Here is an 18,425-nt window from a genome sequence, read left to right on the forward strand (position 1 = left end):
ACACACACACCATCCCACCACCGCCACAAATTATATGAAAAAATAACTGACTTGAAGAAAAGACCAAATGCCCACAAATGTTTCTGGCCGGTCAGGCTACCCCATCGAGGCTAGGTTGCCGAGGCGTGCATATGATGCACGGTCACTCGTCTCTCTCCCTCGTGGACTAGGCCTCAGGGAGCTCCCGAGCCCAAAGTTAGGAGCTGGCCTCGGCCTCTTGGCACAAAAGGGCTCACCGCGCTGACTCGGCTTCGGATGGAACCCATAGTGTTTGGATACGGATGGAGCCACCCATACCCTTACCCGTCCCATCTGAGCTTAGCAATCACCGTGCCCATACCCGCTAGTCGGCACGATTTTCCCCATACCCGTCACCCGACCAGGTAAATGGGTACCTGCGGATAAAGGTACTCACGTTTGCATAACATCAATTTGACGGGCACATAATCATAAACATCAACATATGATCATAATTTATAAACAATAACACATCATAAACATCAACACTTTCTTGTAAACAACAACACATGAAAACATCAACACATAACCATAAACAGTAGCACATAGTCGTACATTTTAACACACAAACACACGACAAATGTAGAGGTAATTTGTCCGTCCTTTTTAGATTTTATAAGGGTACATGGATATGTGGGTATGGGTTATATGATCCCATACCCATACCACTTTACCCGGTGGGTTTGAGATTTCCATATTTATCCATGGGTAAATTTTTGTCTTGTACCCTTACCCTAATAGGGTTTTCACCCACCAGGTACGTGGGTGATGGTACCCATTGCCATCCTTAAGCTTGGCCACGTCACCAGTCGGGTCGAGCATAAAACATGCCCAACTGTTTATTTGGTCACTTTTTCAAAAATTGTTCATGTTTTCAAAAAAAAATTGAAATTTCTTCACAATGCTCAAAAATTAGAAAAGGTTAGTAACTTCAAAAAAAAATTGTTCACGTCATATCAAAAAAATGTTTGCATTTTGAAATTTATCACAGTGTCCAGAACGTTTAAAAATGTTTGGAATTTCTATTTTGTCATCGTGTTTTGAAGAAATGTTTGACATTTTGTAATTTATCACAGTGTCCAAAATGTTTAGAAATGTCTAGAATTTTAATTTTGTCTTCATGTTAAAGAAAAATGTTCACGCTTTTGAAAAATTATTTTAATTATTTTTCTCATTTTTCAATAAATGTTGGTAGTTTTTTGGTTGCGAATTTGAAATTTTGTTTCATGGTTACAAAAAAAATCAACATTTTCCAAAAAATAACATTCAATCCTTTCCAAAATTTTGTTCGCAAATTCTTTAATCTTGAGCTACAGTATCATGAACTAAATGTTGGAAATATGCCCTAGAGGCATTAATAAATTGGTTATTATTATATTTCCTTGTTCATGATAATCGTTTATTATCCATGCTATAATTGTATTGATAGGAAACTCAGATACATGTGTGGGTACATAGACAACACCATGTCCCTAGTAAGCCTCTAGTTGACTAGCTCGTTGATCAATAGATGGTTACGGTTTCCTGACCATGGACATTGGATGTCGTTGATAACGGGATCACATCATTAGGAGAATGATGTGATGGACAAGACCCGATCCTAAGCCTAGCACAAAGATCGTGTAGTTCATATGCTAAAGCTTTTCTAATGTCAAGTATCATTTCCTTAGACCATGAGATTGTGCAACTCCCGGATACCGTGGGAATGCTTTGGGTGTACCAAACGTCACAACATAACTGGGTGGCTATAAAGGTGCACTACGGGTATCTCCGAAAGTGTCTGTTGGGTTGGCACGAATCGAGACTGGGATTTGTCACTCCGTGTGACAGAGAGGTATCTCTGGGCCCACTCGGTAGGACATCATCATAATGTGCACAATGTGACCAAGGGGTTGATCACGGGATGATGTGTTACGGAACGAGTAAAGAGACTTGCCGGTAATGAGATTGAACAAGGTATCAGGATACCGACGATCGAATCTCGGGCAAGTACTATACCGCTAGACAAAGGAAATTGTATACGGGATTGATTGAGTCCTTGACATCGTGGTTCATCCGATGAGATCATCGTGGAACATGTGGGAGCCAACATGGGTATCCAGATCCCGCTGTTGGTTATTGACCGGAGAACGTCTTGGTCATGTCTGCATGGTTCCCGAACCCGTAGGGTCTACACACTTAAGGTTCAATGACGCTAGGGTTATAAAGGAAGTTTGTATGTGGTTACCGAATGTTGTTCGGAGTACCGGATGAGATCCCGGACGTCACGAGGAGTTCCGGAATGGTCCGGAGGTAAAGATATATGGGAAGTCCTGTTTTGGTCACCGGAAAAGTTTCGGGTTTTTTCGGTAACGTACCGGGACCACCGGGAGGGTCCCGGGGGTCCACCAAGTGGGGCCACCATCCCCGGAGGGCTGCATGGGCCAAGTGTGGGAGGGGACCAGCCCCAGATGGGCTGGTGCGCCCCCCACAAGGGCCCAAGGCGCCTAGGGTTTGGGAAGGGGGCGCACCCACCTAACTTGGGGGGCAAGTTTCCCCTCTTCCCCCCCTTGGCCGCCCCCCTAGATGGGTTCTAGGGCTGGCCGCCGCCCCTAGGGGTGGAAACCTAGGTGGGGGCGCAGCCCCCTCTCCCCCTATATATAGTGGAGGCAAAGGAGCAGCCCAACACACGAAGTTCTTCTTCTATTAGCGCAGCCCTACCTCTCTTTCTCCACATATCTCGCGGTGCTTGGCGAAGCCCTGCTGGATTACCACGCTCCTCCACCACCACCACGCCGTTGTGCTGCTGCAAGATGGAGTCTTCCTCAACCTCTCCCTCTCTCCTTGCAGGATCAAGGCATGGGAGACGTCACCGGGCTGTACTGTTGAACGCGAAGGTGCCGTCCGTTCGGCACTAGGATCTCCGGTGATTTGGATCACGACGAGTAAGACTCCTTCAACCCCGTTCTCTTGAATGCTTTCGCTTAGCGATCTACAAGGGTATGTAGATGCACTCTCCTTCCCCTCGTTGCTGGTTTCTCCATAGATAGATCTTGATGACACGTAGGAAATTTTGAATTTCTGCTACGTTCCCCAACAGTGGCATCATGAGCTAGGTTTGTTGGGTAGATTCTTTGCACGAGTAGAACACAAAATAGTTGTGGGCGTTTATTTTGTTCAATATGCTTACCGTTACTAGTCCAATCTTGTTTCGATGGTATTGTGGGATGAAGCGGCCCGGACCGACCTTACACGTACACTTACGTGAGACAGGTTCCACCGACTGACATGCACTTGGTACATAAGGTGGCTAGCGGGTGCCAGTTTCTCCCACTTTCACTAGTAGAAAAAAGGTCAAACGTGAAGCACATTAGTGCCGGTTTGTATTAGAGCCGGCACAAATGTATACATTAGTGCCGGTTCAAACGGCTAGCCGGGCCGCTCTCATTAGTACCGGTTCGTGGCTAACCTTTAGCACCGGTTCGTGCCACGAACCGGTACTAATGAGGGTGGTGGCAGGATGTTGTCAGTCTGGGCCCCCTCTAGCACCTTTAGTACCGGTTCGTGCCACGAACCGGTACTATAGGTCCTCCTGCATATAAACCCTTCGTCCAGCTCGCTCTGTTCTCACCCCTTTCCCCTCTCCTCTCCTCTCTGTTCTTCCTCTTCTCCCCTCGAGCTCATCACACATTTTGCCCAAAATTTGTCAAGATTTGAAGGCCCCCATCCATTGAAGTGATCACAAAGGTTAGCAACTTTGTCCTTTCATCTCTCATTGCTAGATTAGCTCTTGCAATGCTTTATATAGTTATTAATTTGTGAGTTTAGTAATTTGGGAGGAAATATATATATGTGCTAGTATTTGATTTATATGCAATTTGAGGTCAAAATAACACTTAGTTTGCATATGTAGGTGTGGTTTACTTAGTGCCTTCTAAATCTCCGTCGTAACCACCGTCGATCGCCCGCACCGTCCCGTCGCCGGCACCACCTTGTGGTGAGCCTCTTGTTCATGAAATTTTATATAAAAAAATTGATGTTTGTGTGATTTGGATATATAGTTACTCGTATAATAATTATCTTACCCATACGTTGTTTGTTATACATAGTGCCATGGTTTTGATATCCGTCCCCGCCAGCCCTCGTCCTTGTTATGATTCGGATGTGGTATATTCTCTTTTAAAACTATTTGTTGCATTTCGTATTTATGACAAATTATGCCCATCAAGTTGACATAGATATTTTTATCTAGGAGGTATGTGAACCGGAAATTCCAACCGACCCTATTGTCGAGAGGTTAAATTTAGTTGAAAGAGAAAACGAGTACTTGAAAGAAAAATTGAAAAGAATTGAGGGGGAGAAGATGGAATTGGAGTTGCATGTTGCCGATGTCGTCGATGATCACAAGATCAAGATGGAGAAAATGCGCTTGAAGATTAGAAAGATTAGAAAATATGCCATCGATAGTGAGGCTTGGTATCATTATGTTGTTGGATCAATTGTTACCTTAGTTGCAATCTTGATCGCATTTGTTGTTGCATTTAAATGCTTTTGCTAAAGAGTTATTTGTTTGTTGCATTTAAGTGTTGTATGAACTTTATGTATGAACTTGTATTAATTTGGTCTATTCGGTGTTGTGTAATGAAGATGAGCCGGCAATGGATGTACGATGACCGATGCTCTCCCCAGTTCGTTGAGGGCGTGCATACTTTTCTGCTTGCGGCTGGGGCAAACAAGCGGGCAGATGGTTTTATGCCTTGTCCATGTGCTGGCTGTAAGAATGGTCGCAATTACTCTACGTCAAGAACCATTCACGTCCACCTATTTGAGTCCGGTTTCATGCCCCACTATAATGTTTGGACCAAGCATGGAGAAAGAGGGGTTATGATGGAAGACAATGAAGAAGAAGAGGACGACGACAGCTATCCTGGCCATGGGTTCCCTGAATACGATGATACAACAATGGGGGAAGAAGTTGAGCCGGTAATGCGGGAAGAATCTGAAGAAGAGGCATCAGATGGGCCCGTTGATGATCTAGGTCGGGCCATTGCCGATGCAAAGACAAACTGCGCAAGTGATTTGGAGAAGAAGAAGTTGCAGCGCATGTTAGAGGATCACAAAAAATTGTTGTACCCGAATTGCGTAGGTGACAAGAAAAAGCTGGGCACCACACTGGAATTGCTGCAATGGAAGGCAGAGAATGGTGTATCTGACAAGGTATTTGGAAAGTTGCTGGTAATGATAAAGGATATGCTTCCAAAGGACAACAATTGCCCGAGAGTACGTACGAAGCAAAGAAGGTTGTCTGCCCTCTAGGGTTAGAGGTGCAGAAGATACATGCATGCCCTAATGATTGCATCCTCTACCACGGTGAGTACGAGGATTTGAACGCTTGCCCGGTATGTGGTGCGTTGCGCTATAAGATCAGCCGCGACGAGCATGGTGATGTCGAGGGCGAGCGCCCCAGGAAGAAGATTCTTGCCAAGGTGATGTGGTATTCTCCTATAATACAATGGTTGAAACGTTTGTTCCAAAACAAAGAGCATGCTAAGGCGATGCGATGGCACAGAGAAGACCGTAAGAAAGACGGAAAGTTGAGAGTACCCGCTGACGGGTCACAGTGGAGAAAAATCAAAAGAAAGTACGGGAAGGAGTTTGCAGATGATGCAAGGAGCGTATGGTTTGGTCTAAGCGCATATGGCATTAATCCTTTTGGGGAGCAGAGCAGCAACCATAGCACCTGGCCTGTGACTCTATGTTTGTATAATCTTCCTCCTTGGTTGTGCATGAAGCGGAAGTTCATTATGATGCCAGTGCTCATCCAAGGCCCTAAGCAACCCGGCAACGACATTGATGTGTACCTAAGGCCATTAGTTGAAGAACTCTTACAACTGTGGAATGGAACAGGTGTACGTGCGTGGGATGAGCACATGGGGGAAGAATTTGACCTAAAGGCGTTGCTGTTCGTGATCATCAATGATTGGCCAGCTCTCAGTAACCTATCAGGACAGACAAACAAGGGATACCGCGGATGCACGCACTGTTTGGATGATACCGACAGTATATATTTGAATAGTTGTAAGAAGAATGTGTACCTGGGACATCGTCGATTTCTTCCGAGCAGGCATCCCGTAAGAAAGAAAGGCAAGCATTTCAAAGGTGAGGCGGATCACCGGACGAAGCCTCGCCACCGTACTGGTGCTGATGTACATGATATGGTCAAGGATTTGAAGGTGATATTTGGAAAGGGTCCTGGCGGACAACCTGTTCCGAAGGACGCTGACGGACGAGCACCCATGTGGAAGAAGAAATCTATATTTTGGGACCTGCCATATTGGAAAGACCTAGAGGTCCGCTCCGCAATCGACGTGATGCACGTGACGAAGAATCTTTGCGTGACCCTGCTTGGCTTCTTGGGCGTGTATGGGAAGACAAAAGATACACCTGAGGCACGGGAGGACCAGCAACGTATGCACGGAGAAGACGGCATACATCAGGGTCATGCAAGCTACGCTCTTACCAAAGAAGAGAAGGAAATCTTCTTTGAATGCCTGCTCAGTATTAAGGTACCGTCTGGCTTCTCGTCGAATATAAAGGGAATAATAAACATGGCAGAGAAAAATTTCCAGAACCTGAAGTCTCATGACTGCCACGTGATTATGACGCAACTGCTTCCGGTTGCATTGAGGGGGCTTCTACCGGAAAACGTTCGATTAGCCATTGTGAAGCTATGTGCATTTCTCAATGCAATCTCTCAGAAGGTAATCGATCCAGAAATCATACCAAGGTTACAGAATGATTTGGTGCAATGTCTTGTCAGTTTCGAGTTGGTGTTCCCACCGTCCTTCTTCAACATCATGACGCACGTCCTAGTTCACCTATGCGAAGAGATTAACGTTTTGGGTCCTGTATTTCTACACAGTATGTTCCCCTTTGAGAGGTTCATAGGAGTCTTAAAGAAATATGTTCATAACCGTGCTAGGCCAGAAGGAAGCATCTCCAAGGGCCATCAAAATGAGGAGGTCATTGAGTTTTGTATTGACTTTATTCCTGACCTTAAGCCGATTGGTGTTCCTGAATCGCGGCATAAGGGCAGACTGGATGGAAAAGGCACGCTAGGAGGGGAACAAATAATATGTATGGACGGACATTCTCTCACTGAAGCACACTACACAGTTCTACAGAATTCCGCCTTGGTGGCTCCGTATATGGATGAACACAAGAATTTGCTATGCTCCAAACACCCGGAGCGGTCTGATGACTGGATTACACGTGAACAAACCAGGAGTTTCGCCAGCTGGTTGCAGACATGTACCATGCATCACACCTCTATTGAAGATGACCTGTACTTGCTGTCCCAGTTACCATCTTCGAATATAATGACTTTCAAAGGGTACGAGATAAATGGTAATACATTTTACACGATCGCCCAAGATAAGAAGAGCACCAACCAAAACAGTGGTGTCCGCTTTGATGCAGAAAACAAGACGGGAAAGGAAACATATTATGGTTATATACAAGACATATGGGAACTTGACTATCGACGTGGTTTAAAGGTCCCTTTGTTTCGGTGCAAATGGGTTAATATGACACGAGGCGGGATAACGGAAGACCCGCAGTACGGAATGACAACAGTGGATCTCAACAATCTTGCGTATGCAGACGAACCATTCGTCCTAGCCAATGATGTGGCACAGGTTTTCTATGTGAAGGACATGTCTACCAAGCCAAGAAAAAGAAAAGATAAGGAAGCGAATGCATCGTACGTTGAGCCAAAGCGGCACATAGTTCTTTCTGGGAAGAGAAACATCGTGGGAGTGGATGACAAGACAGACAAGTCAGAAGATTATGAAAAGTTTGATGAAATTGCTCCATTCACAGTGAATATTGACCCGAGCATCCCGTTAAATGATGAAGATTTTCCATGGTTACGGCGCAAAGGGACACACGCGAAGAAAAAGTTTCACACCCAAAGATCTGGGATGTGATCGGCTTCACTATCATCACTTTCTTCTGTGTTTCACACCCAGGAGGGAATGTCTATAATAGTTAGGGTAGTTATGTGTTTTGGCATTTGAAACGCGAAGAAATTTTATGTGCAAACAAATTCTTTTCATGCATTTACTGTTTTTTTCCAGCTAAATGACCCTGAAATTGAAAAGCAATTCAAATAAACTCAGAAAAGGTTGAAAGTTGGCATGGTATCATAATTTCATACAAATAGCATGTGCAAGAAAGTAGAGAGGGTTACGGCAAAAACTGGATGCACTTCGTGTACAAAATGGACAATCTCTTTCGAAATATCAGGATTTCCGACGAAAACTGAACTGTTACAAAGGCATTTCATTTTTTAAATAACCTAAGCATTACTAAATTGAATATAATGATAAGACACACTAATATTAAACATAAGAAAAAAGAATCACTAAAAAAACTTTTTTCAAAGTTAAGTTATTCACAAACTAGTGATTCACACAAATTTCAAATAATTCAAAATTTAAACTATTCAAATTTGAAATCTACCGGCACTAACAGAAAGTTTGTAATTTTTTGTACCTAAAGCAAAAATATTCACAAAGAAACACTAAATACAGCAAAAAACAACTCAAAAATAAATAAAACAAAAAAAATAAAGCAAAAAAAAAATTAAGAAAAAATAAGCCCGCCTACTGGGCCAAAGCGGCCTGCATACGACTAGCGACACAACCTTTCGTTGGGCCAGGATGCAGGCCCGCGAAGGCCCAGTAGGCCCACTAGGCAAAGAGGACAGGTAGGCCCAGTAGGCCTGGTTAGGAGAGGAGCTCGAGAGAGAGCTACCGCACTGGGGCTTATAAACCAGTGCGGTAGCCCCTCGACTAGCGAGGTGGGACTAAACTTGCCGCACCACACCTGCGCCAGCGCACCCCCTTTAGTACTGGGTCGTGGCACAAACCGGTACTAAAGGGGGGGCCTTTAGTACCGGTTTGTGCCACCATCCTGTACTAAAGGGGGTCGCTTCCCGCCGCTTGGCCTGGCCAAAACAGACCTTTAGTACCGGTTGGTGGCTCCAACCGGTACTAAAGGTGCCTTCTATATATACAAGACTTACGAAAATTTCAGTTTCCCTCTGTTTGTTCCTCTGTTCCGTCGTCTCCGTCGCTGTCGCCGCCCCCATCCCCGTCGCCGCCCCCGTCCCCGTCGCCGCCCTCGTCTCCGTCGCCGCCCCGGGCCCGTCCCCGTCGCGCTGTCCCCGTCCCCGTCGCACCGTCCCCGTCCCCGTCGCGCCGTCCCCGCCCCGGCCGTCGCCTCGCCTCGCCGTCGCCCGTTGTGAGCCCTCCGGCCCCGAGCCCGTACACACACACACACACAAGCATGTTTAATTAGTTTTTGATTAGTTTAGATTAGTTTAGATTATTTAGATTAGTTTAGATTATTATTTTAGATTATTTAGATTGTTTAGATTAGTTTAGATAATTAGTCTTTAATTAGTTTAGATTATTTAGATTATTATTTTGTATGTTTAATTAGTTTAGATAATTAGTGTTTAATTAGTACACACACACACATATTTTGTATGTTTAATTAGTTTAGATTATTTAGATTATTATTTTTTCACTAATATATATGTATGAATGCATGTTAGATGGATATAATTAGTGTTTAATTAGTATGGAAATTTTTTAGTGTTATATGGAAATGTTAGAAATTTTAGTTATCAAAATCCAATCATTAAAAAATGTTACTTTTTGCGGGCATATAGCTAGTATTTGTTCTCGACGATGCCCGGCCCGCATCCTCGCCGTCGACCCGTCCACGACGACGTCCAACCGACCCATGTCCGGGACTGGGCTCCGCTGGGCTGGCACTGGGAGGTGCTGCCTGGAGGGGCGCGCCGCTTGATGAGGAACCCGGCCCCGGGTCCCGTCGTCGACCCTGATCTCATTTGGTGGCGTTCGCGTGGGCCAGTTTCGGTGCGGAGGGACACGGCCCCGCCGGAGGTGGTACGTCGACGTGTCAGGGAGGAGGACGAGCACGTCCATCACTACATGGTTGCGTTAGAGGGCGGCAGGTTCTCCAATACCTGGCAGTATCTTCGGGGATCTCACTTCAGCTATGATCCTGTGAGGGTTCCTTCTCTTTGGGTGTCCACCGCCCGCGCCGCAGGAACCGCGAGTGTCCTAGATTCTTCTGTAGTATTCGATCTTTAATTAGCTACCTAGCCAGTGATGTACTATTCAATATTATATATTATTCGAGACGATGTATTCAAGATTATATCTATTATTCTAGATGATGTATTCGAGATTATATCTATTATTCGAGACGATGTAATTTGAATACTAAATTGTTTTATATTTCTTTTGGATTAGTTAAATAAAAGCTATGGCAGACAATACCGACAGAGAGGGAGAACAGACCATGTTTGATATGATATGCGGGCCAGATGATGATCAGAATAAAGAAGATTATGATGGCTCCGAATTTCTAAACAACTCAGAGAGGGTGATATGATATTCGATCGCGACGACCGAATTGATGAAGTCATGAACTACGGTTATGACGATGACGAAGAACATGTTGATCCTGAAACAACAAAGATCGGCGAGGTATATATATTTATATAAGCAGGTATCTAGTGATCATCACATGTTTTAAATGACTTGCAGATATATTAAAGAATCGATCTTTGTTCTTTCAACCATCCGGATCGAGCAAATCTTCAGGCAAAAGGACGAAACGAGGCCCGAACAAAAAGTTGAAGGAGGGCGTAAAGTACAATATCGAGGCAGTCAAACCTAATGGCGAACCATTAGCGCCTAAGAAGATTGCGGACAAGTTCGTTCGTTAGTGCGGAGTTCTTGTGAAGGACCAACTCCCGATCTCCCTTCAAGAATGGAGAGAGCCAGCAAAAGACAAAAGACAAAAAGACAAAGAGGACGATGCTCCATGTCCAGATGTTACTTTTGTCGACAAGAATCAAAAAGATCTGCTTTGGGATACTCTCATGGAACATTTCACCCTACCAGATCATTTCACAGAAGCAGATGTGCAGAAAGTCAAGGACGCTGCTCTTAGGAAGATGGCGGTTGCATTCAAGAACCACAAGAATCGTGAATGGGACAAGTACGTCAAGGGAGGAAGGAAGACTCCAGTATTCGAGGGAACACTAGAGAACCAACGTGCTCATTGGGACGATTTCATGAAATTCAAGGATTCGGAATTAGCTAAGGAACGGTCGAGAATAAACAAGAAGAATGCCGAAAAAAAGGATAAGTTCCATAAGCTGGGGCCAGGTGGCTATGCGGTGGCAATGCCTAAGTGGGATAAGTCTGAGAAAGAGATGGAGGATGCACTCCGGTTACTAAGAGCTGGCCCCCCCAGGTGCAGGACTTGGTTCTATGCGCATGGGGGGGAGTTGGACCCGAAGACAGGCAATGTTTCAACGAAGGCAAGTCTGAAGGGAGCCGACGATGCGATACTTGTTGCAATAGAAGAGGCACGATCGGGGGTGTTCCAGCCCAACAGAGAGAACGACGAGCTTACGCGTGCCCTGGGAAATCCTGAACACCCAGGAAGAACACGAGGCATGGGCGCTATTCCATGGTATGGGGGGTTTTCAGACTGGAACAACGACTACAGAACCCGTGCGAGAAAGAAGATTGCGGAGGAGAAGAAGAGGAAGATGGAGGAGGAGCAGAGGAAGCGGGACTATGAACGCCTTCAAGGCCTAGAAGCAAGTCAAGCAGAATTGGCAGTCAAATTCCAGCGGCAGCAGGAGCAGATCGACTCACTTACCCAGCAAAGGGGGTCTCAGGAGCTACAGTAGCTAGCGGATGATCCAGCATTGGATAGCACCGGCCCATCCATGCCGAGAAGCAGCGTGGGTTCGGCCGCCCAGGACGACGCAATGCTGGGTAGATACCCCGTGGATGACATCACGGAGAACACTAACTGTGAGCTACACGTCAAAATGAAGAACATATCCATGAAGGTGGCGGACGCCGTTGCTTTTACAAATCCCCCCGAGGCAACGTTCCATTGCAACCCGATTCCAGCGGGCTATGCTCGTGTCTTGGTTGATGAGGTGGTGGACCCACCACATTCGGAGCTACAGCTTGACATTCCTGGAGGTGACGGTGAGCGCTTTCTCGGAGAGGCCAAACATCGTATCATCCTATGGAAAAAGGATTGCATCATCTTTCGAAGGCCACCGACACCGCGTCAGCCGACTCCTCGTCGAAGTCCGCCACCGAGTCAGCAGTCTCCCGCTCCTGCAAGTCCACCAAGTCCGGCAAAGTGTCAGGCCACTCCTCCTCCAAGTCCGGCAAAGTGTCAGGTCACTCCTCCTCCTCCAAGTCCGCCACAGCGTCAGACGTCCACTCCTCCTCCAAGTCCAGCACAACCTCAGGCCACTCCTCCTCGTCCAACTCAGCCCCGTCAGCCATCTCCGCCGCCTCAGCAATCAAAGAAGAGACACCCCGCAGCTATGGTGCGTAGCGGTACGAGTCGAGGTCGTACTAGAAGTACAGGCGGTGGCAAGCGATATAAATATGGTCCAAGCCTCACGCCTCTTCCGCAGAGGGCTTATGATAGGTCCGAGGAGAAAATCGCAGCCATATCGAAGGCCGAGGTGGAAGCCCATTTTGCACCGAAACCGCAACCGCCGCCAAGGGAGAAAGTGCCTGAGGAAACGATTGACCACTTCATTCGTATGGCTCAACCACCAGCTCCCAAGCCTGTTGACACAGACTATGAGCGCCACATCAGGAAGTTAAATCGAGCACGTCTACAAAAGGAGGCGAGCACGTCTACATCGGGGTCGAGCAAACAAGAAGCAGCTGACAAAAAATGCGGGAAAATCATTCCCCAGCTGGGAGAACAGGCGGCGCAATTGATCCCCTCGCTTGTTGTGCCAACAACACGTGACAGTACGCGCGCCCAATATTATTGTGGGCAAACAGTGCACGTTCCCGAGGTGGGGAATGTGGTAATAACGGAGGAGCATATAATGCAGGCTGAAGTTCTCAACATCTCTGTTGGACAACTCCTCGAGATCGAGCCCATGCATGTGCTTAGAGAGGATGAAATAAAACGGAAATATGTCCGGGGCGAACCTTTGGTCGCGCCAGACAAGGTCAAGAACCTCCCGACGAGAATGTATGAATTGCATCAATGGTACATGAACATTACCAACATTTCAGATCGATTTTCCCTCATGGTGAATGTCAAGGAGGAGCATTACTTCCATGAGAAAGCTCTGTCTGTTGAGTATTCTGAACTGTTTCAGTTATACAATCAAGACGCACTCGACAAATCTATCGTCAGTTGCTATTGTCTGTAAGTGATTTCTTTTTGTAATTTAAGTCTCAAGCTAGCTGTAGTGATCCTTTTGATCAATCATTACCTGTAATTATCCTCACTATATTCTTTTCTGTGGTATTATGCAGGATGAAGATGTATGAAATGAGAAAAGGTGGACGCTTTGGCATTGGGTTCATTGACCCAAACACCGTTAATGAATACACATGGCGGATGAATCCACGTCAGCAAAAGGACGTAGAGGACAACATGCTAGAGTTCTTGAAGCGCCTCAAATACAATGAAGATATACTACTTCCTTACAACTTCCAGTGAGTCACACTGTCTTGTACTACAAATTCTCTGTTTTTGTCTACTAGCTAGCTACATGTTTTTGCTTACATATGCCCGCTTAATTAAGACATGCAAACGTGTGTGCATGCAGATTTCACTGGGTCTTGTGTATCATTAAAGTTGACGACGGAACAGTTGAAATACTGGACTCACTACTCAAAGCAAAAACTGACTATAACATCTTGTTTGGGATAGTCAACAGGTAATTTAATTCAATCATTATTAACTATATATCTCGGCCTATTTAGTTCGTCATTTCATGATGTGAACTATTTAATAACCCATTTATTCATTTTCTTTGTTGGCGGGGCAGGGCTTGGGCAAGGTTCATCAAGGTCACGGAAGGCGAATGGAAACCAAAGCTTAGATGGTTTCGATCCAAGGTAAGTAATTAAGTAGTACTAGCTAGCTAGCTAGCTGCCATCTCTTTAATTATCATGCTTGATTAATTATTATCTGATCAAATTCCATTCTCGTAAAGGCCCTGAAGCAGGCGCAGGGGACTGATCTGTGTGCATTCTGCGTTTGCGAGAACATTCGCAATATGGCGTCGGAAAGGAGCAGATCTCAAAGACAGGAATGGGTACGCTTGTCAGAACACTATTCACAATTTTTACACCATTATCGATATCTAGTCACAGAAACTAATACACATGCATATTGATCTCCTTCTTAACAGTTCAAAGAGGTGCGGGAGAAGCTCCTAGAAACGGAGCGCGTAGAAGCACTTCAAGAGGAAATAGCGGGATTTTTGCTCGACCAGGTCATAAATCCGAAGGGAGAATACTATTACCCGCTACCGCCCCCATGAAAACCACTTCCAATTGTCATCGTGCTCAGAAAGCACCAATTAGGCTAATGCTACTGGCTCCGAAGGCAACATGCATATGTAGGAGGAATTGTATATAGCTATACATGTGTGTATGTGTGAATTAATTAATATGGTGGTTTGTGAGACATTGATGATATATATATATATATATATATATATATATATATATGCATGATTGGTTCTACTAGAAATTCTATATATATATATATATATATGCATAACGTGTACAATGTGTAGTATCGTAAAATACCAGCAAATGAAAAAGAATTAAAATGGAGACACAAAATTAAATGAAAAAGAAATCATAAAACTAAAAAAACCCAAACCTTATAGTACCGGTTGGTCTTACCAACCGGTACTAAAGGGTTCCAAGCCCCCGGAGCTGGCTCGTGCCACGTGGTTGCCCTTTAGCACCGGTTCGTGCTGAACCGGTACTAAAGGGGGGGGCCTTTAGTGACCACACTTTAGTGCCGGTTATGTAACCGGCACTAAAGGGCCTTACGAACCGGTGCTATTGCCCGGTTCTGCACTAGTGTTTAGTCAGAACGGATTCGATGAAAAGGGTCCTTATGAAGGGTAAATAGCAATTGGCATATCACGTTGTGGTTTTGCGTAGGTAAGAAACGTTCTTGCTAGAAACCCATAGCAGCCACGTAAAACATGCAAACAACAATTAGAGGACGTCTAATTTGTTTTTGCAGGGTATGCTATGTGATATGATATGGCCAAGAAGAATGTGATGAATGATATGTGATGTATGAGATTGATCATGTTCTTGTAATAGGAATCACGACTTGCATGTCGATGAGTATGACAACCGGCAGGAGCCATAGGAGTTGTCTTAATTTATTGTATGACTTGCGTGTCATTAAACAACGCCATGTAATTACTTTACTTTATTGCTAACCGGTAGCCATAGTAGTAGAAGTAATAGTTGGCGAGACAACTTCATGGAGACACGATGATGGAGATCATGATGATAGAGATCATGGTGTAATGCCGGTGACGATGATGATCATGGAGCCCTAAAGATGGAGATCAAAAGGAGCAAAATGATATTGGCCATATCATGTCACTTTTTGATTGCATGAGATGTTTATCATGTTTATGCATCTTATTTGCTTAGACCGACGGTAGTAAATAAGATGATCCCTCATTAAAATTTCAAGAAAGTGTTCCCCCTAACTGTGCACCTTTGCGAAAGTTCGTCGTTTCGAAGCACCACGTGATGATCGGGTGTGATAGATTCTAACATTCACATACAACGAGTGTAAGCCAGATTTATACACGCGAAACACTTAGGTTGACTTGACGAGCCTAGCATGTATAGACATGGCCTCGAAACACAAGAGACTGAAAGGTCGAGCATGAGTCGTATGGTAGATACGATCAACATGAAGATGTTCACCGATGATGACTAGTCCGTGTCACGTGATGATCGGACACGGCCTAGTTGACTCGGATATGTAATCACTTAGATGACTAGAGGGATGTCTATCTGAGTGGGAGTTCATAAGATGAACTTAATTATCCTGAACATAGTCAAAAACCCTTTGCAAATTATGTCATAGCTCGCGCTTTAGTTCTACTGTTTTACATATGTTCCTAGAGAAAATATAGTTGAAAGTTGACAGTAGCGATTATGCGAAAGCTTATGTCCTTAATGCACCGCTCAGTGTGCTGAACCCCAAACGTCGTCTGTGGATGTTGCGAACATCGGACATACACATTTTGATAACTACGTGATAGTTCAACGGTTTAGAGTTGAGGCACCAAACACGTTTTTGAAATGTCGCGGAACATATGAGATGTTTCGAGGGCTGAAATTGGGATTTCAGGCTCGTGCCCACGTCAAGAGGTATAAGACCTCCGACGATTTTCTTAGCCTGCAAACTAAGGGAGAAAAGCTCAATCGTTGAGCTTGTGCTCAGATTGTCTGAGTGCAACAATGACTTGAATCGAGTGGGAGTTGATCTTCCAGATGAGATACTGATGTTTCTCCAAAGTCATTGCCACCAAGCTGCTAGAGCTTCGTGATGAACTATAACATATCAGGGATAGATATGATGATCCTTGAGGTATTCGCGATGTTTGACACCACGAAAGTAGAAACCAAGAAGGAGCATCAATTGTTGATGGTTGGTGAAACCACTAGTTTCAAGAAGGGCAAGGGCAAGAAGGGATACTTCATGAAATGGCAAATCAGTTGCTGCTCTAGTGAAGAAACCCAAGGTTGAACCCAAACCCGAGACTAAGTGCTTCTGTAATAAGGGGAACAGCCACTGGAGCAGAATTACCCTAGATACTTGGTAGGTGAGAAGGCTGGCAAGGTCGATAGAAGTATATTGGATATACATTATGTTAATGTGTACTTTACTAGTATTCCTAGTAGCACCAGGGTATTAAGATACCCGTTCGGTTGCTAAGTGTTAGTAACTCGAAATAAAAGAGCTACGGAATAAACGGAGACTAGCTAAAGGTGAGCTGACGATATGTGTTGGAAGTGTTTCCAAGTTTGATGTAATCAAACATCGCACGCTCCTTCTACCATCAAGATTAGTATTAAACCTGAATAATTGTCATTTGGTGTTTGCATTGAGCATTGACATGATTGGATTATGTCTATCGCAATACGGTTATTCATTTAAGGAGAATAATGGTTACTCTATTTATTTGAATAATACCTTCAATGGTCTTGCACCTAAACGAATAGTTTATTGAATCTTGATCATAGTGATACACTTTTTCATGCCAAAAGATATAAGATAGTAATGATAGTACCACTTACTTGTGGCACTGCCATGTAAGTCATATTGGTATAAAACGCATGAAGAAGCTCCATGTTGATGGATCTTTGGACTCACTCGTTTTTGAAAAGTTTGAGACATGTGAACCATGTCTATTGGTGTATACGCATGAAGAAACTCCATGCAGATGGATCGTTTGGACTCACTTGATTTTGAATCACTTGAGATATGCAAATCATACCACATGGGCAAGATGACTGAAAAGCCTCGTTTTCAGTAAGATGGAACAAGATAGCAACTTGTTGGAAGTAATACATTTTGATGTGTGCAGTCCAATGAGTGCTGAGGCATGCAGTGAATATCGTTATGTTCTTACTTCACAGATGATTCGAGTAGATGTTGAGTATATTTACTTGATGAAACACAAGTCTGAATTATTGAATGGTTCAAGTAATTTCAGAGTGAAGTTGAAGATCATTGTGACAAGAGGATAAAATGTCTATGATATGATCATAGAGATGAGTATCTGAGTTACAGGCTTTGGCACGCAATTAAGACATTGTGGAAATTGTTTCACAATTAATACCGCCTGGAACACCATAGTGTGATGGTGTGTCCGAACATCATAGTTGCACCCTATTGCATATGGTGCGTACCATGATGTCTCTTATCGAATTACCACTATCGTTCATGGGTTAGGCATTAGAGACAACCACACTCACTTTAATAGGGCACCACATAATTCCGTTGAGACGACACCGTTTGAACTATGGTTTGGAGAAACCTAAGTTGTCATTTCTTAAAAGTTTGGGGCTGCGATGCTTATGCGAAAAAGTTTCAGGTTGATGAGCTCGAACCCAAAGCGGATAAAAATGCATCTTCATAGGACACCCAAAACAGTTGGGTATACCTCCTATCTCAGATCCGGAAACAAAAGTAATTGTTTCTAGAAACGGGTCCTTTCTCGAGGAAAAGTTTCTCTCAAAAGAATTGAGTGGGAGGATGGTGGAGACTTAATGAGGTTATTGAACCATCAGTTCAACCAGTGTGTAGCAGGGCATAGGAAGTTGTTCATGTGGCACCTACACCAATTGAAGTGGAAGCTGATGATAGTGATCATGATGCTTCGGATCAAGTCACTATCGGACCTCGTAGGTCGACAAGGACGCGTACTACTTCAGAGTGGTACGCAATCCTGTCTTAGAGGTCATGTTGCT

This window comes from Triticum dicoccoides, chromosome 1B (genome assembly GCF_002162155.2).
Source record: "Triticum dicoccoides isolate Atlit2015 ecotype Zavitan chromosome 1B, WEW_v2.0, whole genome shotgun sequence".
Lineage (NCBI taxonomy): Eukaryota > Viridiplantae > Streptophyta > Magnoliopsida > Poales > Poaceae > Triticum > Triticum dicoccoides.